The sequence below is a fragment of the Schistocerca americana genome, chromosome 2 (genome assembly GCF_021461395.2).
Source record: "Schistocerca americana isolate TAMUIC-IGC-003095 chromosome 2, iqSchAmer2.1, whole genome shotgun sequence".
NCBI classification, from domain to species: domain Eukaryota; kingdom Metazoa; phylum Arthropoda; class Insecta; order Orthoptera; family Acrididae; genus Schistocerca; species Schistocerca americana.
In genome coordinates, this window is record NC_060120.1 from 552,338,084 (window position 1) to 552,363,772 (window position 25,689).

General features: G+C 42.5%; 1 protein-coding gene across 8 annotated transcripts in view; it reads right to left on the reverse strand.

The window, feature by feature from the left end:
* Positions 1-25,689, reverse strand: part of LOC124595606 (F-box/LRR-repeat protein 4-like) — a 101,155-nt gene that overhangs the window by 59,799 nt on the left and 15,667 nt on the right. For 2 of the 8 annotated variants that reach the window (XM_047134418.1, XM_047134415.1), the window contains exons 2-4: positions 22,154-22,223; positions 21,943-22,038; positions 21,674-21,844 (exon numbers count right to left, since the gene is read on the reverse strand). The exons of 5 other annotated variants lie outside the window; for them this stretch is intronic. The gene's annotated coding sequence lies outside the window, so the exon portion shown is untranslated. The remainder of the gene's footprint in view (positions 1-21,673; positions 21,845-21,942; positions 22,039-22,153; positions 22,224-25,689) is intronic. One more of the 8 variants, XM_047134417.1, reaches the window with a different exon arrangement.

Genomic DNA, 25,689 nt, shown 5'->3' on the forward strand with positions numbered 1-25,689 from the left:
ATCATGATGCTGTAAACAGAACCTGGATTCGTCCGAAAAAATGACGTTTTGCCATTCGTGCACCCAGGTTCGTCGTTGAGTACACCATCGCAGGCGCTCCTGTCTATGATGCAGCGTCGAGGGTAACCGCAGCCATGGTCTCCGAGCTGATAGTCCATGCTGCTGCAAACGTCGTCGAACTGTTCGTGCAGATGGTTGTTGTCTTGCAAACGTCCCATCTGTTCACTCTGGGATCAAGACGTGGCTGCACGATCCGTTACAGCCATGCGGATAAGATGCCTCGACTGCTAGTGATACGAGGCCGTTGGGATCCAGCACATCGTTCCGTATTACCCTCCTGAGCCCACTATTTCATATCCTGCTAACAGTCATTGGATCTCGACCAATGTGAGCAGCAATGTCGCGATACGATAAACCGCAATCGCGATAGGCTACAATCCGACCTTTATCAAAGTCGGAAACATGATGGTACGCATTTCTCCTCCTTACACGAGGCATCACAACAATGTTTCACCAGGCAACGCCGATCAGCTGCTGTTTGTGTATGAGAAATCGGTTGGAAACTTTCCTCATGTCAGCACGTTATAGGTGTCGCCACCGGCGCCATTTTGTGTGAATGCTCTGAAAAGCTAATCATTTGCATATCACAGCATCTTCTTCCCGTCGGTTAAATTTCGAGTCTGTAGCACGTCATCTTCGTGATGTAGCAATTTTAATAGCCAGTAGTGTATATGAATGGGAGTATCATGTGAAACGAGTATTAGGCAAGGCGAGTGGAAGAGTTTGTTGGTAGTGTTTTGGAAAAATGCAGTGCATCTGCAAACGAAATCGCAAACAAAGACATGCTGCTAGATTCGTATCATGTCGGTTTAGTCTACACGAAAGTGTAACGGAAACGCTCTGGGCACTTAATTGGGAATCCTTGCAAGAAAGACGACACAGTTCTCGTGAAATGCTGTTGGGTAAATTTAGAGAACATGTATTCGGAGAATACTGTGTGACCAGTATGCTGCCATCATCGTATATCTTGCTTAGGGATCATCAGATTAAGATAAGAGAGATTAGGGCTTGCACAGCGACATATTTTAATCATTTTTCCCCTCTGAGAATACGCGAGTGGAATGGGGAAAAATGTCGATAATATAGGTAGGATGTACACACCGCTATACACTGTACAATGGCTTGCGGAGTATTTGCGTCGATGCAGATTTTTCTTCAGCCTAGTGAGCCTCTTTCCAATTTAACAGTGCTGTTGTAACGATTGCCTTACTGTGAATCTGTTCTGCTGTAATCATTGAGGAGTAGAGTTGAGATGCGGCCAGAGTACCGAGCAGTTTTAGCACTATGTGCCTAGTAAAGTGATATGTTTATGATAATGATAAAAGTGGACTGAGTGCCGAGAACAGAACGGCAGAACAACAGGATATGTGTATGTTGGTGACATTACGGTCAAAGTTAGTTGGCACATATCTCTCGGGACTATCGTCAGCGATAGTGTTAATGGCCTCTGGCTGTTCAGCTCACAATGAATGCTGCTTTGTCAAGTCGGCTGAAAGTGCACCAATATCGACACAGGCTGCTGCAGTGCTTTCCTGAACTTTGGCAATCTCGCATACCGGCTTGGCTGAATCTGCCGCACGTTGGCAGAATGAGTACACTTACAAAAATAAGGTCCCTTGCCTTTTTGTAAAACACTTGGCGCCTTCTAGGTGTTTCAGCCATTATGAAAAAATCCACAGAACACACACAAACCAGTCAATCGTAGTCTCGCGCACGTAAAACATGAAAGAATACTCAAATATGTTGGAAGTTTACACAATACGGAACGCGGAAACCGACTGAGCGCTGATTGGCTAGCTGCGCAGCTGTCTAATGTGCATCCCCGGCACAGAAGCCCCAAAAACTGTCGCTAACCACAGTCGAGGATAATTTGCTATTGTTGTCTGATGTTTATCTCGAGAAGCGGTACGATGCATATATTACGAAATAATGTATGCATTTGTATTTACTCTAAAATGGGAAAGTCTGTATATAATAAACAGTGCTTTGATACAAGTACTACGTGTGAAAAATTATTTATTTCTTTATGACGATCGACATAATGTAGTACTTCGTACATGACTGTTCAGATTTACTACTCCCCTGCATCGATTACAGACATAACTATACATCCCGTTGTCGCCTTTATATCATTTACATGGTAAACAGTCGCAATACCTACACATTAGTCAGATAGTTCTAATACCATAACTGTCAACTACATTTGCTCAAATATCAGAACACATATACGAGTACAGTTCAGATCCTTCATACAAAAACTTTACAATGACAAGCTTCTACCTGATGAATCTTAGTTTTGCTTAGTGAGATGCCTATTAGTAGGGAGTTTTCTACGCCTTTTTTTCAAATTAATGGAACCAATCAAACAGTTTCTGAAAGAAAAAAAGGATAATCTGTCCCTAAATATGGTGACCCACAGTGATTGTTAGGTACGATATGGTTTTCATTACAAACGTTGTTCAGCGCTTAACAACGGAAAATATATCATTACAAGCGAGTGGAATACTTATTTGTGATTCAGCACAGTGTGTGTGTCTAGCTTTCACAACAAATTAAAATTGTTTCAGAAAGACTTTGAGACTAAAACGTCGGCTCATTTCATATGTTTTGTGAAAATCACTGAAGCTCTTTCTGTAGTTCATGTAGAAAAGAAGTATTATTCATGCAAAATGTCTAACCTCACTGAAGAATTAAATGGCTGTTTTAGTGACTTCTTATTCATTCCTGGATTGCTCTTCATGCTATGAGCGATGGTGGACCTCTATCAAAAGATTGAGCCAAGAGAATTCAGTTTTTGAGGCCACTTGCGTGTGAATCATTATACCCAATCCAAGTTCATTCAATCTACATATTTTTCTGAAGTAAATGAAAAGCTCACAGCACTAATGAATATTCTTAAGAGCACATCACAAAAGTTAGTGCTTAATCATTGCTGTATAATGAAACGTTGGTGAATGAATTATGTTTTAAAATCGATAAGTGTATCTTCATTAAAGTTAATTATTAGTTTGTAAAGAATGCGGCCCTCTTTGAATCAGTTCATATGTTCGCAGCATAAAGGTAAGGCTGATGGTCACTCCTCCCCCAGAGCAAGTTGCTGAAGTTGTACAACATGTGCTTCGATTCCAGGCAGGCAGATGCAAGTATTGGCTATCTGACAGGTCGATTGTCCTCTTCATGAAAATAGTGTGCACAGCATACAGTTTTTATAGAGTCATTGTGTCATTTATTGCCAGTTCAAATGCTTTGGAAGACATAAGGACAGCACATGATGACAATACTTTTCCATTTCAAATTCCTGGTGTGTCCTTTGCAGTCCTGTAGTCCATTTATATGACCTGCGAAGACTAAAATTCAATCATGTTTTTACTGTTGTGTTGAAACATTCCATGATACTCCCCTTCAGCCAGGGGAATGCTTGAGTGGTGGAGTATTCTGTAGTGCTTCACTATCATTTTGATATACATATTACGAAAGTCACGGTCATAGTCAGTTTCAAAGTTGTCTGGGATACGATTGGTTCTCGCCTGGAATAACTGATCAATCACTTGTGCAACAGCTTTACCAGTCATATCAATCCTGCTATGCTGAGATCTTTATCAACTCGCCAATAGCATCTTCTGCATCATAATTGTTCTTTGAAGAGCGTTTAATAGATTCAGTAATATGTTTAAACGTTTCTATGAGAGACTAGCTCTTTCCAAATGCCCCAATCTTAGCAATCACAATTTCTCCGTAATAGCCACACGCACTTCAACGACTTTATGTTTAGTCGACATGCTGTTATACATTAAACAGACTTGAGGATACTCTCATTGGCCTTATTTTCGGTTCTGTCAACCCTTGCAGATAACTCACTGATTAACTTCAAAATGGCCTGAGAAAGGGTATTTCGATCCCCGAGATTTTTGTCAGTTCTTGTAGTGTGACACTTGATTCTGTATAAAGCATATAAATTTTCTTATAGTTGCCTCAATTTTCACATCAACTTACAGACAAATGTTCTGCCTCCTTCTCTCACACTAAATGTGGAAGGACATGCACGCATATTTGAGTGCATTATGGTATAATTACCTCTTCTTTCACAATATCTGTTGTCACGGACCAAGATATTAAGGGAACGGGAGAGAGAAAATTTTTCTTCTAAGTCGCTACATCCCAGCATTGCTGAAGCACATGGAAGTATCAACACGAGCCAGCCACCAGGCATAAACATTTCGACACTGTTAGTAAGTCACCGAGAGTTCAACATCAACACTGCTATGTGTGGGTGCAAGCAAGCTAAGCGAAAAAGTGTAAGACAAATGCAGACCAACCTGTCTCTGTTACTCTTGTAACATTATGTAAGAATCAAAACGTAGGGCACAACAGCACCTATCTGGGGTTTCATGAAGCACTTACGACATTGAAACAAACTGATTAAGCCAATACAGCAAAACTGAAGACCGTTGACGACTCATAATGAATAAGACCAATTCAATCATTACAAATGACATCGCACAGCAAAGAAATCCTTGAAGCCACACTCCATTAGCCTTGAGTCAGACAATCAATAGGATCGGTAGCACTCACGTCATTAACAGTCCACTCTCTGATTATTATACTGTAACATCTTGTGTGAGACTGTTCCGGCATTGGTCATTCTCTTGCTGCTGTGTATGACTACAAACCAGCATCCAACACTGAAACCTCAGCATCATTCTGGTCAGACGGCCTACCGAACTGGCAGGCCATGGGTCAGCTTTCAATAAGGCATCCGACATCATTGTCCATCTGATCGAACAATACATGCTGAGATCTGAGAGGGACAGACTACTCCCAGAACTTGGTGTGCACCAAACACACGCACAGTGGTGAAGTGCTCATCTGTAGTAGACCAGGCAACAGGAAATACTTTCCGAACCAATGGGAGGGCAGCCCAGCACACTCAAAGTCACTAGCCTGCAATTGGGGCGGATGCAACGCTCTTTGGCAGCCTAAGTCTGCCTCTGGATTCAACAGATTTCCCTCCAGCTTACGAATTCACCAGCCACTGTGGAAGATATGGAGACAAGATGTATCCTGAGAAATAAAAAAAAGTAATATTTAATCTTGTTTTATTGCATCTGATGATACCACACAGGTTCCTTGGCCTCCATCATGACGAAACAGTAAAGGTTTTCAACCCAGATTTGGCGACCCCTACAATCTGGATGTCTGAAATGCTCAAGCCAAGTACCAACTGGAATTGGAGGGCAAGCAATATTGGCCAAGCCTAAGGAGGTCGAATTTTCTGGAAGTGGTTCCGAACTAGTGCATCAGCATCTGCAACTGTCAAATAAGGTGAGTCAGAAATAAACATTGTACTTGTTCTAAGGATTTTTTTGTCATACTGACAATAGGACTACAAGACCGGAAAATTACTTTTATCAGGCCAAGGAAGCCAGTTGATTTACCTCAGTTTAACACTAAAATGATCGGTCTGGGTCTGTAAGACCCACTAGTTTTTGTTCCCCTGAATTTATATTTTTATGGTTGCTGGTATGATTTGAGCGCTCTGCTAGCTTCCTGAAACATCCAAGTGAAAGCGCTCATGTTGTGAATGAGGTTTCATTTTGTTTAATCATTGTTTGGCGGTCTTTCAAAAAGTGTGAAGGTCTGTCAGACTCAGCCCAACTGCTGACGTTACTAATTTCTGCCAGTGCAATTCCACTTTCATTTTGGTACAGGCCCATCATTGAGTTACTTTGCGAACTATTTGTGATGTTTTAAAACCGAATTATCATTGTCAATGGTTTAAAATATAAAATGACAAGAAAAAGTCTTTCATATAGTGAAATTTACAGAATTTTATACGATGATGAGAGTGAAGTAGACGATTCTGATGCGGACCCAGACGTCGAAATAAACAGTCATCGTGACAGTAAATAGTGAAATAAGTGATGGTGAAGAGTAAGATGTTCAGCCTTCTGCCAGTACCGATGCACCAACTGCTGTTGATTCAAGTACAACTCCTATAACTGAATCAGATACGTCGCCTATGTGCGTTTATAATGGAAGGAATGGAGCGACTAAATGGAGGAAAACTTGTTTCCCCACAAGGCGTGTGAACAAGACGTCACAACATAGTTGTCATGATTTGCCTGGAACTATTGGAGCTGCGATGGATGTACATTCACCATTAGAATCAAGGCAGTTTTTTTAGCAATCCATTGATAGATTTCGTTCTTGAACTAACCAATATCTATACTGATTCAGTTCAGAACAAATATACAATTTACCCAAATATGGCTAGGACTGCAAGTTTACTTAGCTGTAACATTGTATGGCGGTGAAATGGCTACTGAAAACATTTGGGATACAGATGGGACCGGAATACAAATCTTTCGAGAAAGTTGTCCTGGGACTGGTTTGATGCAGCTCTCCATACTACTATATCCTGTGCAAGCTTCTTCATCTCCCAGTACGTACTGCAGCCTACATCCTTCTGAATCTGCTTAGTGTATTTATTTCTTGGTCTGCCTCTACGATTTTTACCCTCCACGCTGCCCTCCAGTACTAAAGTGGTGATTCCTTGATGCCTCAGAACATGTCCTACCTACCGATCCCTTCTTCTTGTCAAGTTGTGCCACAAACTCCTCCCCAATCCTACTCAGTACCTCCTCGTTAGTTATGTGATCTACCCATCTAATCTTCAGCATTCTTCTGTAGCACCACATTTCGAAAGCTTCTATTCTCTTCTTGTCCAAACTATTTATCGTCCATGTTTCACTTTCATACATGGCTACACCGAGCGAGGTGGCACAGTGGTTAGCACACTGGACTCGCATTCGGGAGGACGACGGTTCAATCCCGTCTCCAGCCATCCTGATTTAGGTTTTCTGTGATTTCCCTAAATCGTTTCAGGCAAATGCCGGGATGGTTCCTTTGAAAGGGCATGGCCGATATCCTTCCCCATCCTTCCCTAACCCGAGCTTGCGCTCCCTCTCTAATGACCTCGTTGTCGACGGGACGTTAAACAACACTAACCTAACCATACATGGCTACACTCCATACAAATACTTTCAGAAATGACTTCCTGACACTTAAATCTATACTCGATGTTAACAAATTTCTCTTCTTCAGAAACGCTTTCCTTGCCATTGCCACTCTACATTTTATATCCTCTCTACTTCGACCATCATCAGTTATTTTGCTCCCCAAATAGCAAAACTCCTTTACTGCTTTAAGTGTCTCATTTCCTAATCTAATTCCCTCAGCATCACCCAACTTAATTCGACTACATTCCATTATCCTCGTTTTGCTTTTGTTGATGTTCATCTTATATCCTCCTTTCAAGACACTGTCCATTCTGTTCAACTGCTCTTCCAAATCCTTTGCTGTCTCTGACAGATTTACAATGTCATTGTCGAACCTCAAAGTTTTTATTTCTTCTCCATGGACTTTAATACCTACTCCGAATTTTTCTTTTGTTTCCTTTACTGCTTGCTCAATATACAGATTGAATAACATCGGAGACAGGCTACAACCCTGTCTCACTCCCTTCCCAACAGCTGCTTCCCTTTCATGCCCCTCGACTCTTATAACTGCCATCTGGTTTCTGTATAAATTGTAAATAGCCTTTCGCTCCCTGTATTTTAATGTATGTTAATCACTTAAATATGTTACCCAGGCAAATGTAATCCCAAAATGTCATTACTCTACATTTATTATTCTTTGGTGTTGCGATTTTTTTTTGTCGATGTGTAATAAGTTTTCTATTATCCCTTCTCAACTACTAGAGTATGTTAGTCTCAAATAAAAGGCATCTACATTAATACGTAGTCTGAAGCGGAAGTCCGCCTCACGTTAGACTCGCAAGTAGCTATCTAATACCAGAACGCCATCATGGAATATCACCTAAGAAGCTTAAGAGATATGGATCGTCAGAGAACGGGCAGATGCTCTTACCTAATCTGTGATCGGAAGATGATTAACTATTATGATTAGGCTGCAAAGTGTGTTATTTTCAACACACATCTTCCATCTTATAATAAGACAACAATACGCAAAAACATTTTACTAAGAAACTCTCTACTACCAAAAAGTTCGTAACGCTAAAAAACAGCCTTTATAATGTGTTTCTTATCGATCTGACCAGAATAACATCAAAAAAGTTACGCGGCACATTTTGACAGGATTATCTGCATTTTAGAATGACCAGACCATGCAGTCAATCTATACGGAAACTCATCGTCTCTTAAAAATAAAAAATAAAACTGACGCTGGCAGGATTTACGACGATTGACGTTGCCTTTTTCGCAATAAGAATAAACAATTCGAATATCTGACTGTGGCTACAATTTATCGCTGAAACATAAGTGAAGCAATGTACAACGCAAGCGCTTCTGTCGAAATACCGCAGCATTTGGGAAGGACGCCAGACTGCTTAGAATAACTCTTTCTCAAACCGAAGTGAACAACACAGTTTTCTTTAGATGTGTATCATCACGAAGTTTCACATGCTAAGCAATCTCCCAGAAGAGCTAAACAGACGTATTGTCCCACCTTGGACACATTTCTATGCCGAAAGTTAAAATAAGCAGAAAATAATATCAATAAAGTCGACTCGGTATACCTAGTCGAGTACTAAACAAGCTTTCAACATTTATCTCACGTTCTAAATTATCCATCAGATCCTGTATTTTGAAAGAACAAAATCATCTTTCTTCCAGCAGATTTCATTTAAGTTCCTTGGGCATCTGAAACGCTTGTATGAGCTATAACGACGAAATGTATGTTACACATCATTATGACAGGCCAAAAGATGTATGGCACTGTTTTGCAACATAGTCACCAAGTCTCTGCAAACAACGGCCGGAACATTCCACGAATGGTTCAATTTCTCGACGGTAAACAAATAATGTCGTCTGACTAGGGCCTCCCGTCGGGTAGACCGTTCGCCGGGTGCAAGTCTTTCGATTTGACGCCACTTCGGTGACTTGCGCGTCGATCGACGATAAAAATCCACTTCTTGGTAAATGAGCTTTTTGAGAACCGCTGTATGAACGACGTCACTAGAAAATCTCTTTCCCCTCAGATGTTGTTTCTGCTTGCCGAAAAGATGCAAATCGTATGGTGCACGATCTGAGCTATACTATGGATGCTTTCAAACCTCCTACCGGAAACATAGGAGCAAAACATGTGTTATGCACGCCAAGTGTGGTGTTGCATCATCGTGCAGGAGAACAATGCCTTTGCTTAATTGTCCACGCATGTTACTCTTTACGGCCGTAAACCTTGCGCGTTTATGTGCAGGTGACAGCATTCGCGGAACCCAGCGAGAGTACAGTTTTCGATACTGCAGGCGATCTCTAAGAGTGGAAAGAGCTTGCCTATTGAGGTGCGCGTGTGTTGAACAATGTCTGCGATAGTCACTCTGCTTTTGCTGCGAATCAGTTCCTCGACTGCCTGCGCATTCTCTGTGGTCAGTGCTGAAGGCATTCCATTCCGACGAGCATCACACACGTCTGCGAGGCCCTGGTCAAATTGTTGGCACCACTTCACTCGCTCCGGACGCGACATTGGTCCCCAATAGGCCTGCCGCCAGAACTTCATGGAAAATCTGGGTGCAGTTTAGACGTTTTGCGCAGAAGAATCGTACTGTCCCGCGTACTTCAATTGTGATACGTTTCCGGTTACTGCGCCATTTCACATGCTCACTTTGATGAACCTGTTATCCGCACTGTCTTTACAGAAAACCCGGAACATATACAGTGGAACCTCGCTTAACGAGCATCCCCCCCTCCCCTTAACGCGCAATTCTCATAACAAGCGAAACAAACTAAAAAATGACTCGCTTAACGAGCAATGTTTCGAATAGCGAGTGACGACGATTTAGTGTGAGGTCACCAGCCGTTCGAGTGCAACGGGAGAAACGTTCAACAATATGAACACCTTTCACTGTCGGCAGCGGCACATGAACAATGTCTTTAGTACGTGCTGCAGTCTGGGTTTAGCGCTCTTTCTGCTACCATCTTAATGCAGTTTGTGATCATGCATTTTTCCAAACTTGTGTTCACATAGTGTTTATTTTGTGTACAACCTTCGTAGAAATGTTCCCGAAAATAAGGCCACAAGAAAACGGCCATAAGAGAGAGAAAATGACCTTCGAAATGAAACGTTAAATCAATGAAAAATGCGAACGTGGTGTGAGCGTTGCTGATTTAGCAAGCACATTACAACCGGTCTACATCAATTATTTGCACTATCCTCAAGAACTAGGACAAGATTAGGGAGACTGATGCTTCAAGGGGAATGACAAGAGTTTCAAAACAACAGTTTCGTAATCTGGACGATGTCAAAAGGTTCCTCCTTATATGGATAAATGAAAAGCAATTGAGAGGCGACACTATTAACGATAACATCATCTGTGAGAATGCGAGAATGATTTTCGCCGAACTCATGAAGAAGACGCCAGGAGCATCAGCAGTTGAACTGTTTGCGGGAAGCCGTGGATAATTCGAGAAGTTTAAGAAAAGAACCGGTATCCAGTCGCCAGCTCCGACACAAAGGCAAAAGAGAACTTCATCAGCAACTTGCAAGATGCTAGAAGATTCTGGCCGCGCGGGGTTAGCCGAGCGGTCTAGGGCGCTACAGTCATGGACTGTGCGGCTGATCCCGGCGGAGGTTTGAGTCCTCCCTCGGGCGTGGGTGTCTGTGTTTGTTCTTAGGATAGTTTAGGTTAAGTAGTGTGTAAGCTTAGGGAATGATGACCTTAGCAGTTAAATCCCATAAGATTTCACACACATTTCAACGTTTTTTTTTCGAAGATTTTGAGGGTTTCTGTCACAAAAATTTTGTAATTGTGACGAGACGCGTCTATTCTGGGAAGAGATGTCGAAGCGTGCCTTAATAATAGCAGAGAAGAATGCGTTGCCAGTCGCAAGCCAATGAAAGACCGTCTCACACTGGTATTCTGTGCCAACGCAAGCGGCGATTTGAAAATTAAATAGCTTCTTGTTTACCATTCAGAAACTCCACGAGCCTTCAAGAAGAGTAAAGTCCATAAATGTGATGTGGAGGTCCAACAACAAGGTTTGGGTGACTCGTGGTCTTTTTTGAGACTGGTTCAATAAAGAGTTTGATCCCTCGGTGAAAAAATTTTTGCTTGAGATGAATCTGCCACTCCTTGTTATGGACAACTCTCCTGACCTTTCTCAAGGCCTACAAGACCACCTATTTGAAGAATTTCAATTCATCAAGATACAATTTCTGCTTCCCAACACAATTCCGTTCCTCCAGCCTACGAAACATCAGGTTATTTCGAACTTAAGAAGCTCTACACTAGAGCACTCTCCGAGCATTGCTTTGAGTTGACTGAAGCTTCGATCTCATTCTCAGAGAGTTTTGGAAATATCACTTCAACATCGCCGCCTGCGTCAAGATGATCTAAAAGGTGTGGGAAGGTATTACAAAGAGAACCCTCACTTCTGCATGGAAGAAGCTTTGGCTGCAGTGCGTTGTCGAATGCGACTCTACGACATTTGAGTAGGTACCTATGGAGCCTGTAGTCAACGAGATTATGTCTTCGGCCAAGAGCATGGGACTGTAAGTGGATAACAATGATATCGATGAGCTCGTAGGAGATCACAGACAAGAAATGACCACCGAAGAGCGTATGGAGTTGCAGTGTGCTCCACAGCAGGAAGTTGTGGAGATGAGTTCTTCAGAGGAGAGGAAGAGGAGGAGGAGGAGGCGGCAACAGCAAAGCGGCATTCTTCCGGCGCAATAAGAGCAGAAAACATGCTAATCGGTTGCATCGTACACTGAAAATCATCACCCCCAATAAAGCAGCGGCAATTTATTTGAGGATAATACTGCGTCCAATTTCGCCTAGTGTTGAATCGTTGGCAGAAACAAATGGCTATAGGCAGCTTCTTAGTAAAAATAATTGGTTCTGTATCATTTATAATAAAGTACATAACGCTGTATGTATAATTTTCTTTGAATACATGGAAGCAATAAGATAAAATTTTCAGTACACTTGCTACATGGAACGCATTATCACATTTTACGTTAATGTATATGGGATAAATTGTTTCAGTTAACGAGTTTTTTGCACTTTGAGTAAGATTCTGGAACGAATTAAGCTGGCTATGTCTATCTATCAGTTTAATAAGTCACAGCTGCAAAATACTAACGCGAATTCTTTACAGACGAATGGAAAAACTGGTAGAAGCCGACCTCGGCGAAGATCAGTTTGGATTCCGCAGAAATGTTGGAACACGTGAGGCAATACTGACCCTACGACTTATCTTAGAAAATAGATTAAGGAAAGGCAAACCTACAGTTCTAGCATTTGTGGACTTAGAGAAAGCTTTTGACAATGTTGACTGGAATACTCTCTTTCAGATTCTAAAGGTGGCAGGAGTAAAATACAGGGAGCGAAAGGCTATTTACAATTTGTACAGAAACCAGATGGTTGTTATAAGAGTCGAGGGGCATGAAAGGGAAGCAGCGGTTGGGAAAGGAGTGAGACAGGGTTGTAGCCTGTCCCCGATGTTATTCAATCTGTATATTGAGTAAGCAGTAAAGGAAACAAAAGAAAAATTCGGAGTAGGTATTAAAGTCCATGGAGAAGAAATAAAAACGTTGAAGTTCGCCGATGACATTGTAATTCTGTCAGAGACAGCAAAGGACTTGGAAGAGCAGTTGAACGGAATGGACTGTGTCTTGAAAGGAGGGTATAAGATGAACATCAACAAAAGCAAAACGAGGATAATGGAATGTAGTCGAATTAAGTCGGGTGATGCTGAGGGAATTAGATTGGAAAATGAGACACTTAAAGTAGTAAAGGAGTTTTGCTATTTGGGGAGCAAAATAACTGATGATGGTCGAAGTAGAGAGGATATAAAATGTAGAGTGGCAATAGCAAGGAAAGCGTTTCTGAAGAAGAGAAATTTGTTAACATCGAGTATAGATTTAAGTGTCAGGAAGTCGTTTCTGAAAGTATTTCTATGGAGAGCAGCCAAGTATGGAAGTGAAACATGGACGATAAATAGTTTGGACAAGAAGAGAATAGAAGCTTTTGAAATGTGGTGCTACAGAAGAATGCTGAAGATTAGATGGGTAGATCACATAACTAATGAGGAGGTATTGAACAGAATTGGGGAGAAGAGGAGTTTGTGGCACAACTTGACAAGAAGAAGGGACCGGTTGGTAGGACATGTTCTGAGGCATCAAGGGATCACAAATTTAGCATTGGAGGGCAGGCGTGGAGGGTAAAAATCGTAGAGGGAGTCCAAGAGATGAATACACTAAGCAGATTCAGAAGGATGTAGGATGCAGTAAGTACTGGGAGATGAAGAAGCTTGCACAGGATAGAGTAGCATGGAGAGCTGCATCAAACCAGTCTCAGGACTGATGACAACAACATGTGAGGCTCAACTGTGCTGTCTTCTGACTATACGTACTCTTGCTGCCCATTGGCCTTGCCATGGGAGGAGATGTGTAGCTTACTTTCTGAAATCCCTACGAACGATTTTAGTAATATGTATCTGAATTCGTTTAATGCCAGCTGTCATGCATATTTGATAAGGGCTCCTAATACTGGAACAATACTTCATAATACGTCGCCTAGTGTATTTCATGCGGTTTCTTAACAAACGTCCTGCAGTTTCCCAGAATGCTGCCAACATTAATTCTTCCATTTGCTTTGCCTATTATTGGTTTGACGAGTTTGTTCCATTTCATATTATTTCATAGCATTGCACCTATGTGTTTATTGTGATGCGATAAGCTTCAAAAGATTATAACTGAAATTTTAATAATATTCTTTGTCTTGTTTATGCCATTATCTTGCCTTTACCCACATATAATTACAGAAAAATTTGCTATACCGAGGAGGAGCTGTGCGGCATAAACGAAAGTCAGTAGGGGTGTTTCTACATCTGTAAGATGATGTCTGTTCCAGTTTCGCGCCAGTCGCGAATGAGTGACGCAAGTAGCGCCTCTATGAGGATGCATCTCAGGTTTGCTTGAAATACACGATGTAATGGTCTTGTTACGTTAGTTACCTTTGAGATTGGACGTGGTGAGTTTATTTTGGTCAAATATGCCTTTAAGATGACAAAGACGCCATAATCAACACCTTACTGAGTTTGAATATGGTCGTGTGATATGGCTACGAGAAGCTAGATGTTCCTTCTGCTATACTGCAGAAAGACCTGGCAAAAATGTAGCCAATAATTGCTAACAGCAGTGGTCACGAGAACGTACGGTCGCAAGAAGACTGGGCTCCAATCGGCCACGTGGCACTACCGAGAGGAAAAAAAAAAAAAAAAAAAAAAAAAAAAAGGGTTCAAATGGGTCTGAGCACTATGGGACTTAACAGCTGTGGTCATCAGTCCCCTATAACTTAGAACTACTTAAACCTAACTAACCTAAGGACATCACACACATCCATGCCCGAGGCAGAATTCGAACCTGCGACCGTAGCAGTCGCGCGGTTCCGGACTGGGCGCCTAGTACCGAGAGGAAAGACCATCGTGTTTGGTGTATGGCTCTGGTGCATCATACTGCAATTGCAGCAGCAATTTGAGTAGTAGTTGATACAATAGTGACATAATGAACTGTTAAAAATCGGTTACTTCAAGGACAGCTCTGGCCCAAGTGCTCTGTAGCGTGCATTTCACTGACCCCAAACCATGACCATTTGCAACTTTATTGGCGTCAAGTGAGAGCGGACTGGAGGGCAGGGTGGAGGTCTGTTGTGTTTTCTGATAAAAACCAGTTCTGCCTCAGTGCCAGTAATGGCTGCGTGTTGGTTAGGAGGAGGTCAGTTGAGGGCCTGCAACCAACCTGACGTCATATTACACTCATGCTCATAAATTAAGGATAATTGTCGAATGTGGTGCCACACAACGTGGCACTACACAAAATGGCGTTAATAGCATAGACACATGGGGAACACACACGAAACAGATCTGTAAGTCCACAGTATTGGTGATAAGTTGAGAAAACCGCCCCGAAACACATGTGCTTCAAAACGCCACTGTTTCCTGCGCATGTACCCTGATATCAATATGGGATGTGATCACCATGCACGCGTACACAGGCCGCACAACGTGTTGGCATACTCTGGATCAGGTGGTCGAGCAGCTGCTGGGGTATAGCCTCCCATTCTTGCACCAGTGCCTGTCGGAGCTCCTGAAGTGTTTCAGCGGTTTGAAGACATGCAGCGATACATTGATCGAGAACATCCCAGATGTGCTCAATGGGGCTTAGGTCTGGAGAACAGGCAGGCCACTCCATTCGCCTGATATCTTCTGTTTCAAGGTGCTCCTCCACGATGGCAGCTTGGTGGGGCCGTGTATTATCATCCATCAGGAGGAAGGTGGGACCCACTGCACCCCTGAAAAGGCGGACATACTGGTGCAAAATGACGTTCCAATACAGCTGACCTGTTACAGTTCCTCTGTCAAAGACATGCAGGGGTGTACGTGCACCAGTCATAATCACACACCACACCAACAAACCACGACCTCCATACAGGTCCCTTTCAAGGACATTAAGGGGTTGGGGTCTGGTTCCTGGATCATGCCAGACGAAAACCTTGATTTATGAGCATGAGTGTAGAAACAGTGGACCTACACCTGGAGTTATGACAGTGGGTGCAATTTTGTATGATAACACGAGCAATCTCGTGATTACTATGAGAATGAAGCCAAAGCGACGCCAGACCGCATTGTTGCTAAATTTATCCAAGTTGGTGACTCTCCTGGGGGGGGGGGGCCTCCTCACCCTGGGTTGTAGATATGACAACATTGCATTACGTCACCACCACCACTCCTCTGTCCTTCCCCCTCCTCCCCCACTTGCAAACTGGTGGGAAAGATTATTCTACAGCTGCTTCCACACTCTGCCACACACTTTGTCACCCCCAGCCCTCACTTTTTCTAATTGCATTCGTGTTAATGCTTGCCTCGAAGTTTGAAGATCGACAGCTTTTGTCCACAATACCGCCACCAGAGGGCGCTCGAACTATCTTACAGCTGCCCCTGCCCCCAGTTGTGAATTGATGGACAGAGAGGGTTTTAATAACTGTATTACCTGTAAGCTTACAGCTGAGAACTGCGTCCATAGACACGGGGAATGGAAAGAGGTGATAAAAAACAAGCATATGGGGAATACTTTTCAGCAAACAATGGTGATGCAGCAGGATGGTCTGTAGATGCATTAGACAACTCATAGAGACTATTGCCTGTGCTTGAGCTGATAGCGATTTTGTTTTGAAATGACCGGTCAGTCTACAGTGCAGGAGATAACTTCGCACCTCCGCCGCCACCACCAGATGACACTTCTTCCCGACCCTATGTGCCTCGCTCTTTGACATCGAAGTTTCCGACAGATGGCTTCCATTGCACTGTTCTCGACAAACACACTGCAGCCCTGGTGCTCGAAATTCAAATAAATGGTGCTCTCATTATTTCTCGGCAACTTTGTCCTATTCCACTGACTCTGAGCGATATAGCTGCAGAGGGACTTGTACAGAGATACATGGGAAAAAGGGATAGGACAGCAAACTATCACTGAAGTGTAAGAAGAATTGCCTCCTACCGATCCACAAGTGTATAACTGCTGAGGAGCTTGTACACAGATATATGGTAAGAAGGGATAGGGCAGAAATCTATCACCGAAGTGTAAGAAGACCAACACACACTACCACAACTGATGGGAAATGCTTCACTGCTCGAATTAAACATCAAAATTGTCTTGAAAAAACACCACTCATAAACAACATTTTAATGACATAAACACCACAAAAACAAACCCCAAAAGATCCCCCCAGGTGAGAGTGGCAGCAGCTGCAAGTGAGTTCACCTTGATCTGCGGATACAAACCAACCAGCTGAGAAAAAGTTTTATCTCACCTCCTACCTCCCCTCCTCCCTCCCTCTCCCCATCCTTTAAGTAGAGATAGCGATTTTCCAGGGCTTCTCTATCCTGTCGCTGATGGTACACAAAGAGATCCACTTGGCAGCAGCGATACACTGTTCCCAGTCTGCAGAAATCAGTCACAGATGGGCAAAAGACTCAACAACAGGACGCTTCCAGCAAGCCATTAAGCGTATTTCTCAGAAAGACTGCCCCTCCTAGAATAATGCGACATATCTGCTATCTGTCACAGATGAAGAACTCAATGGGCAACAGGAGCATGTTTTCAAACGTTGTGTAAGTGCCACTCTCTGAAAGTGGTCCTTGGCTAAGTAAAATCAGGCTCATATAGAAAAAAACATTGAAATAATATGTCCTGTGTAAATGAAATACTATCTTTTTTTATCGGCGGCGAACTTACTCAAACTACGGATGGCGTCATCTCCTGAGTTGGAGATCACCCAATGTCTTCAGACTGAAAGACAGACAAGTCTTTCGAAGCAGAATCTGTGAATATTATAAAATCTTCTACACCAGCAAAATTCGTACAAATATGATGCGTTACACATTATTATGACAGATGGTTCAAATGGCTCTGAGCACTATGGGACTTAACATCTTAGGTCATCAGTCCCCTAGAACTTAGAACTACTTAAACCTAACTAATCTAAGGACATCACACACATCCATGCCCGAGGCAGGATTCGAACCTGCGACCGTAGCAGTCCCGCGGTTCCGGACTGCAGCGCCTAGAACCGTACGGCCACCGCGGCCGGCCTTATTATGACAGACCACGTAACTTTTCGCGCGCGCACACACACACACACACACACACACACACACACACACACACACACAACAGACCATGTTATAAGTGACTGGAACTGCAGAAGATGCTATGTGTGCAAGAGAAAAAAAAATGTTTGTTTTCAATTTATTTTCGTTATCTCTAAAACTACACACATCAAAAAAAGTTTTGCATCACCCTGGTTCCCACAATTCCTGAAAATAGACGTTGACTGTGGATATTGTATCAAAAACACAGTCCCTTTGACTGTTCAGAGATGTCACTAAACGCAGCGAAAGATGTAAAAAAACCATGCATGAGCAGCGCCTATTAGACGGAGGGGGTTCGACAGCCGATCAGTTCCAGTCATTCCACCAGGAAGGAGGTACACGGCTCATGTTGTCTGTAGTTCAACCATGCCTAGACGGTCAACACCGCCGTTTGATCGCATCCGTATTGTTACTTTGTGCCACGAAGGGCTCTCAACAAGGGAAGTGTCCAGGAGTCTGGGAGTGAACCAAAGCGATGTATTTCGTACATGGAGGACATACAGAGAGACACGAACTGTCAATGACATGCCTCGCTCAGGCCGCCCAAGGGCTGCTACTGCAGTGGATGACCGCTACCTACGGATTGTGGCTCGGGAGAACCCTGACAGTAACGCCAGCTTATGTTGAATAATGCTTTTCCTGCAGCTGCAGGACGTCGTGTTATGACTCAAAATGAGCACAGTGGGCTGCATGATGCGAAACTTCACGCCCGAAGTCCGTGGCGAGGTCCATCTTTGCAACCATGACACCATGCAGCACGGTACAGATGGGCTTAACAACATGCTGAATGGACTGCTCAGGATTGGCATCACTTCCTCTTTACCGATGAGTGTCACATATGCCTTCAACCAGACAATCGTTAGAGATGTGTTTGGAGGCAACCCGGTCAGGCTGAAGGCCTACACACTGTCCAGCGCGTGCAGCAAGGTGGAAGTTCCCTGCTATTTGGGGTGACATTATGTGCGGCCGACGTATGCCGCTGGTGGTCGTGGAAGGCGCCGTAACGGCTGTACGATGATACGTGAATGCCATCCTCCGATCGATAGTGCAACGATATCGGCAGCATATTGGCGAGGCATGCGTCTTCGTGGGCGACAATTCGCGCCCCCATCTTGCACATCTTGTGAACGACTTCCTTCAGGATAACGACATCGTTCGATTAGAGTGGCCAGCGTCTTCTCCAGACACGAACCCTATTGAACATGCCTGGGACAGATTGAAAAGGGTTGTTTATGGAAGACGTGACCCACCAACCACTCTGAGGGATGTACGCCGAATCGCCATAGAGGAGTAGGACAAATTGGACCAACATTGCCTTGATGAACATGTGGATAGTATGCCACGACGAATAGAGGCATGCATCAGTGCAAGCGGTCGTGCTACTGGATATTAGAGGTACTGGTGTGTACAGCAATCCGGACCACCACCACTGAAGGTCTCGCTGTATGGTGATAAAACATACAATGTGTGCTTTTCATGAGCAATAAAAAGGGCAGAAACGATGTTTATGTTGATCTCTATTCAAATTTTCTGTACAGGTTGCGGAACTCTCGGAACCATGGTGAAGCAAAACTTTTTTTTTAATGTGTGTATATTCTGCTGCTCTTAGGTAGCGCCCTCTGAAGGTCTCGCTGTATGGTGGTACAGCATGCAATGTGTGGTTTTCATGAGCAATAAAAAGGGCGGAAACGATGTTTATGTTGATATCTATTCCAATTTTCTGTACAGGTTCCGGAACTCTCGGAACAGAGGTGATGCAAAACTTTTTTTGATGTGTGCATTTTAATATCATCATCATCATACAATGTTATACTCAGCCTTGGTGCCAATGGTGGTGAGGCTGATCTGGTGGAGTTTAATATCACCAGTACTGGTGACCATTAGTGGGGGCAATCATCGAGTGGCAACATGTACCACATCAGTGGTGGTGAGAGTGAGGCCACCTTGGTGAGTCAGGTATCAGCACTGGTGACCGGTGGACTGTCTGGTATACCACCTCCATATAATAATTAACTGAAATTAGCTCCATCACACAGAAATTTGATCATTTCACATGTTCTGCATGTAGCCCCTTCTGAATTCGGCCTTCGGCTTTAGTAACGTTTTTACAGCAGATACCTGTTCATAACAGTCCGCAGCTCGTGGTCGTGCGGTAGCGTTCTCGCTTCCCACGCCCGGGTTCGATTCCCGGCGGGGTCAGGGATTTTCTCTGCTTCGTGATGACTGGGTGTTGTGTGATGTCCTTAGGTTAGTTAGGTTCAGGTAGTTCTAAGTTCTAGGGGACTGATGACCATATATGTTAAGTCCCATAGTGCTCAGAGCCATTTGAACCAACCTGCTCATAACAACCTCTACATGTCAATATCACACATGTTACACGTATGACTATTACACCAAGTTAAAGCAACTCACATATAATTTCCAAAGGATAGAAAGAAGATGAAGCTCGGCCCTCTAGGCTTGTGATCTCATACTAAGTTTGTGATACAGGTCCTCAGTCCTTATTATGCTGTAGAACGAGCCACCTCTGTATTTTCTTAACTCACAGCACCCATTAAAAAATCCTCAGCTACAATGTATTTCCCTGGTTATGGCTTTTTCACTCCTGTCCCAGTCTGTTCAGTTTACCTCATGAGAAGCTGGACCCAGTCAGTTTATCACATCATCTAGTCATTATCTCTGTGTGTTTATACATTACCTTAACCAAAGCATGAATGAATTTCAAACTTACTCTCTCTATTAAGTTGCTCTATCATCTGTTGTAGTTTATCTGCATTAGAGGTTAACAGTATAGTGTTCTCAGGGAAAAACCAAAGATGTTTCAACCATATTCCAAAAAACGACGTTCCTTCTTGATTTTTAAGTGCATTTGTGAAACAGAACCATGCTTCTAGATGATGTTGGATGAATAAAGGAGTTATCTCCGGATGTTATTGCACGAAAATACATGTACTGCAATAGAGCAGCTCCGTAGGTTTGTATGAGTGGACAATGTTCACAAACATGATTAAAGAACCATCACCTCACTGAATCACTAATCTGAGAGGTGAACTTATGCTCATCCACTGCGTTGACGTGATTATTTCTGCTTCTATACAATAGCGCAAATCAATGGATTATTGACATTTCGCATTCAGATGTAGTAAGGGAAAAAAAGCAGCTTTAATTGACTACTATGCATGAAATACGTAGACAGAATGACAGTTACTTATTCACTGTGCATCTGAGACTACCTTAGATATTTATATATAAATTATGTAATTCTCAGTCATAAAATAATATTAACAGAGAAATTTGTTTCCATATTTGGTAATTCATAAAAATTGAGTTGTCTAGGTGGTTCTGTTTACTATGCAATGAACACGCTTTGGGCATACATCGCTTCAACATCTCAGTTAGAACATTGGCTTCCCAGGTTTGTGACAGAAAACCATATATAGCAAGCACTGGGTAAATAATAATCGTTAATCACTCAATAGGTTACAATTCCTCAGAGCATTTAGAATTCAGATAACATCTTATTCCTATGCACAGGGTTGACTTACTAACTTATCTGCTATAGCACTGAGAATGAATTCACCTGTAATACTTCCTCATTAAATTACGAACCTCTAGAAACTTTTCAGTATCATTGAATGAATCATTACACATTCAGAGGGGCACTCGAATCAAGCTATCAGATATGTGTGAGAATGAGCTACAGTGCAAGTCTACGGAGGTAATAAAATAGTGGGCTTAAGGACCTCTGGCACTCTAACTATTCAAACAGCTCTCTCAGTGAAATCAACATTCAGCTCATCTGTATGATCAGTTGTATTTTAATCCTCACAGAAAGCTGGCAAGATTAAAATCTATGGTATTAAACACTGTTATGTACTCACATTCAACCAACTCCGTCTCCAACTCCTCCTCCTCCTTCTCCCTCTCGATTGTGTCGAGGAGGTAATCTACTTCACCCCAAATCTCGTTCTCTGCAGTGGTAAACACTGTGGTGTACTCACCTACTGGGTCCCATTCCATTTCACAATCCACCACCATCTGTGGGAGCTGCCCTGCAGTTAGCAACGGAAAAATAAATTATACCACTGCACATTATTTATCCGAAATTATATCAGATGATTAAAGTTGCAACAGCAACTTGATCACATACCCCCATTAAATGCCATTGTGTCTGCAGTTGATTTTGTGTTTCCTTACCACATGAAAATATCCCCCTACATATACGCCCCCTCCTCTTCTGAGGATGCTGCGCAAAAAGGAAAATAGGAGCGTCACAATCACAGCCTTCCAAACAACACATGTATGTAAATAAATAAAAACACAGAATTGCTGTTAATAATTATGGAGAAGGATAGACTTACACCAAATTCTCGGAGCCATGATGTGAACTGCTGACGACAATGTGGATAACTGCTTGAGCTGCGGGGGCGGCTGTTGACAAGAGAATAGCTGGTTTGAGGTGGTAGGGTTGCAGGTCGATTACATCCCTACTGGACGAGCTGCCTTGGAATTACATGACTAGCTGTGGTTAGGGTGTCTGGACTGCTGGAGTATGTCCTGAATGCATAACTTATGTCCTGTACCTTTATTACATCACTGGGATCCCTTTGTAATTAAAAAAAAGGAAAAGAAAAACTACAGCAACAGTGCAGATTACAAGTCTTGTCTTCATCAACAGGAACACGTGTATAAAGATATTCGAGCAGGTACATAGTTGTTGACTGCTGTCTACTGAATCGTTTGTGCATCAAACACATGCATGACAGACCTTATTCAACAAACCGAGAGTGATAATACTAAATGGTTATGACTGTTGAATATATACCAGACGATGTGTTGTCCACGTGAACCATCAGTGTTCTGCTCCCTGCTCGTTCAATGACGTAATTAAAGCAAGGGGGTTTAAAAAGCAGTATTTGCAGAATTGATTCTTATTTAGACAAACGCAGGTGTTGAAATTGATAAAAAGAAAAGTGGACGATTGGGTTGCTAACATGCAGAATGATAATCTGTAGTTAGGGGCTGCTGCAGTCCCTCTTACTTACCGTGAGAACTAGTTATAACTGGGGAGTGCTCCATAACCATTTAATTCACTCGATCAGAATGCTGATAATTTACAGAAGCAGTGAGAATAGTGTTGATCAACAGTGAAAATTCTATAATTCACCAGTAATGTAGTGTACTTTTGCATGAAGAAATCTCGGTGCAGTGTTTCTGTGGTGAATTCCTGTAGTAGATAATTTCACTGATGCATAAAAAGTTCTCGGTTTACTTGCCTAGAACTGATGTTGGAAATATACGAGGTGTGACAATAAAGTAATGAGACTGATGTGAAAAAAAATGTTGCTTACCGTTTTAGTCAAGTTTAGTGTTGTCTCTTTCAAAGTATTTCCCTTCCGATTGCACACACTTTTTCCAGCGCTTCTGCCACTGATGGTAACATTTCTGGAACTCATCTTCTGTAATATCCTCCAAGACACTCGTCACAGCTTTTTGGACATCTTGTGTTGTTTGAAAATGGTGTCCCTTGACCGACGTCTTGACTCTTGGAAATAGAAAAAAGTCGCATGGAGCGATATCTGGTGAATAAGCTGGCTGTGGTAGTACTGAAATTTGTTTTGAGGTTAAAAATTGTTGTACTGACAGAGCAGTATGGGATGGCGCATTATCATGATGCAGAATCCAATTATTAGCAATGTTGGCATGGACACAAAGAACTCTTTTACGAAGTCTTTCTAAAATTTCTTTGCAGTAATATTGGTTAATTGTTTGTCCAGGAGGCACCCACTCTTTATGAACAATTCCCTTGGAATCAAAGAAACACACAAGCATGTATTTCACTTTTGACTTTGACATGCGAGTTTTTTTTTTTTTTTTTTGTGTCTGGGTGATACCTTTGAGCACCATTGCGAACTTAGGCATTTTGTCTCTGGATCGTACTGAAAAAACAACTTTCATCACCAGTGATAACATGACTCAACAATTCTGGAGTGATTTCCGTTTGCTCTAAAAGATCGGCTGCCACATTTTTCCGTGTTTCTCGCTGTTGTGGTGTGAGATTTTTGAGGACTATTTTTGCACAAATCTTTCTCATACTAAGATCGTCAATTATTATTAGACGAACCGTTTCTCAATTGATGTTCAGTTGTTCTGCAATCATTTTCACGGATAATCTTCGATCAGATAGTACGAGTTCATGCACCCTGGCCAAGTTGACATCCGTCCATGAGGTTGATGGTCGTCCACTGCAGTCTTCATCCTCAATATTCGTTCTGCCTTCACTAAACATTTTATGCCAATGAAAAACTTGAGCTCTTGACATAACTTCCTCTCCAAAAGCCTAAAAGCCTTCTGAAACTTACCATAAGTTGTAGCGTTTTCACCCAATTTAACACAAAAAGAAATGGCATACCGTTGGGCAATATTATGCAGTTCCATTTCCGTGACGAGAGATACAAACACGTATAACTTATTACAGCACAACTCACAACTGAGCAGTTGCATCGATGTTCCGCTTGGACTAGAAGCAGCTTATAGAAAAAGGTCAAAGATATTGTGCCTATGCAAGCCTGCAGGGTTGCCACATCTTGCAAAGAAAATCATTCTCACTACTTTATTGTCGCACCTCATATATATGTAAACGGATGGGTCTGAGTCCTTTACAATGTGCAGACACAGCTATTGTGTGTGTGTGTGTGCGTGTGTGTGTGTGAGTGTGACTCCAGACCACTGGAGTCTACACCTCTGAGCATGGAGTGCCGGTTTCGATTCCTGCCAGGGTCAAGGATTTTCACCTGCCTCGGGATGACTGGGTGTTTGTGTTGTCCTCATCATTTCATCATCATTCATGAAAGTGGCGACCACTAGAGAAGTGTTGCAACTACAAGAGAAATATTGTGACCCACTTTCAAAGCAGATAGTTGACAGAAAACATTTCTCCAATGTTAGAGTGGTTGCACTGTTCCAACCCAAGTATCAGCTATTGCAGGAGATATTATGTGGTGTAGGTGGTGTTACATACACGACATACTTCACGAAAGTGGTGATATCCTTCCACCTGAAAAAGCAAAGCCAAACACTGTCTTTATATTTGGTGATGTTGCTGTCGAAAACTAAGGCCAAATTCGAAAATATTTCTGTTTCGGTCGTCATATGGGTGCTGATGTATTTTATAGCTAAACATATTCCAGAATCCCGAAACAGTTGGTTAGGGATAATGCAAACCGCATTATAGCCTTCAAACAAGACAATCTGAATTTAAAACACATCTACCAGGCACATGTCGAAATGGACATGTCGTTCAACGATTTTGTAAAGATATGTGCAGATTGTTGGAATCATTCACAGTATGTGTTTCTCATTATTGATAAAATAAGAAAACTGAGTGAGGGTAGGTACAGGCGAAACTTTCAAGAGTTTCTGCATACATAGTACGGTAAGAGAGGATAGCACATCAGTGTACACTGCACCATGGACAAATTCGCGCGTATGTCTAGCTCTCAACCCGAAAGAATGGGTGTACATAGACAGAACATTCGCCTGTATATGGATGCGAAAATTCAGGCTATTGTGCATATGTTGGAGGTATGCGCAGAGAACTAGAGACGTATTACCAGACTCTTCTGAGAATGGTGAATGCGTTAAATGAGTTAGTTAATGGACTCGGTAAGAAAGTAGCCGACTTAATTGAAAAGGTCGAGGCTATTGAGGGGAAAATATATGTAGAGTTCCTTACTGTTGAGAAGGGGGAGCAGGTACATAGTAAGAGGAAGAAGAAAATGAGTGGATATATAAAGTCTAACGCTGCGGAGATGTCTGATTAGTATACACTAAGATGTCAACGAAGCAGAAAGTGATTCAAGCGTGGAAAGCAGTTCGTGAGAAATTTCGGTTGCTA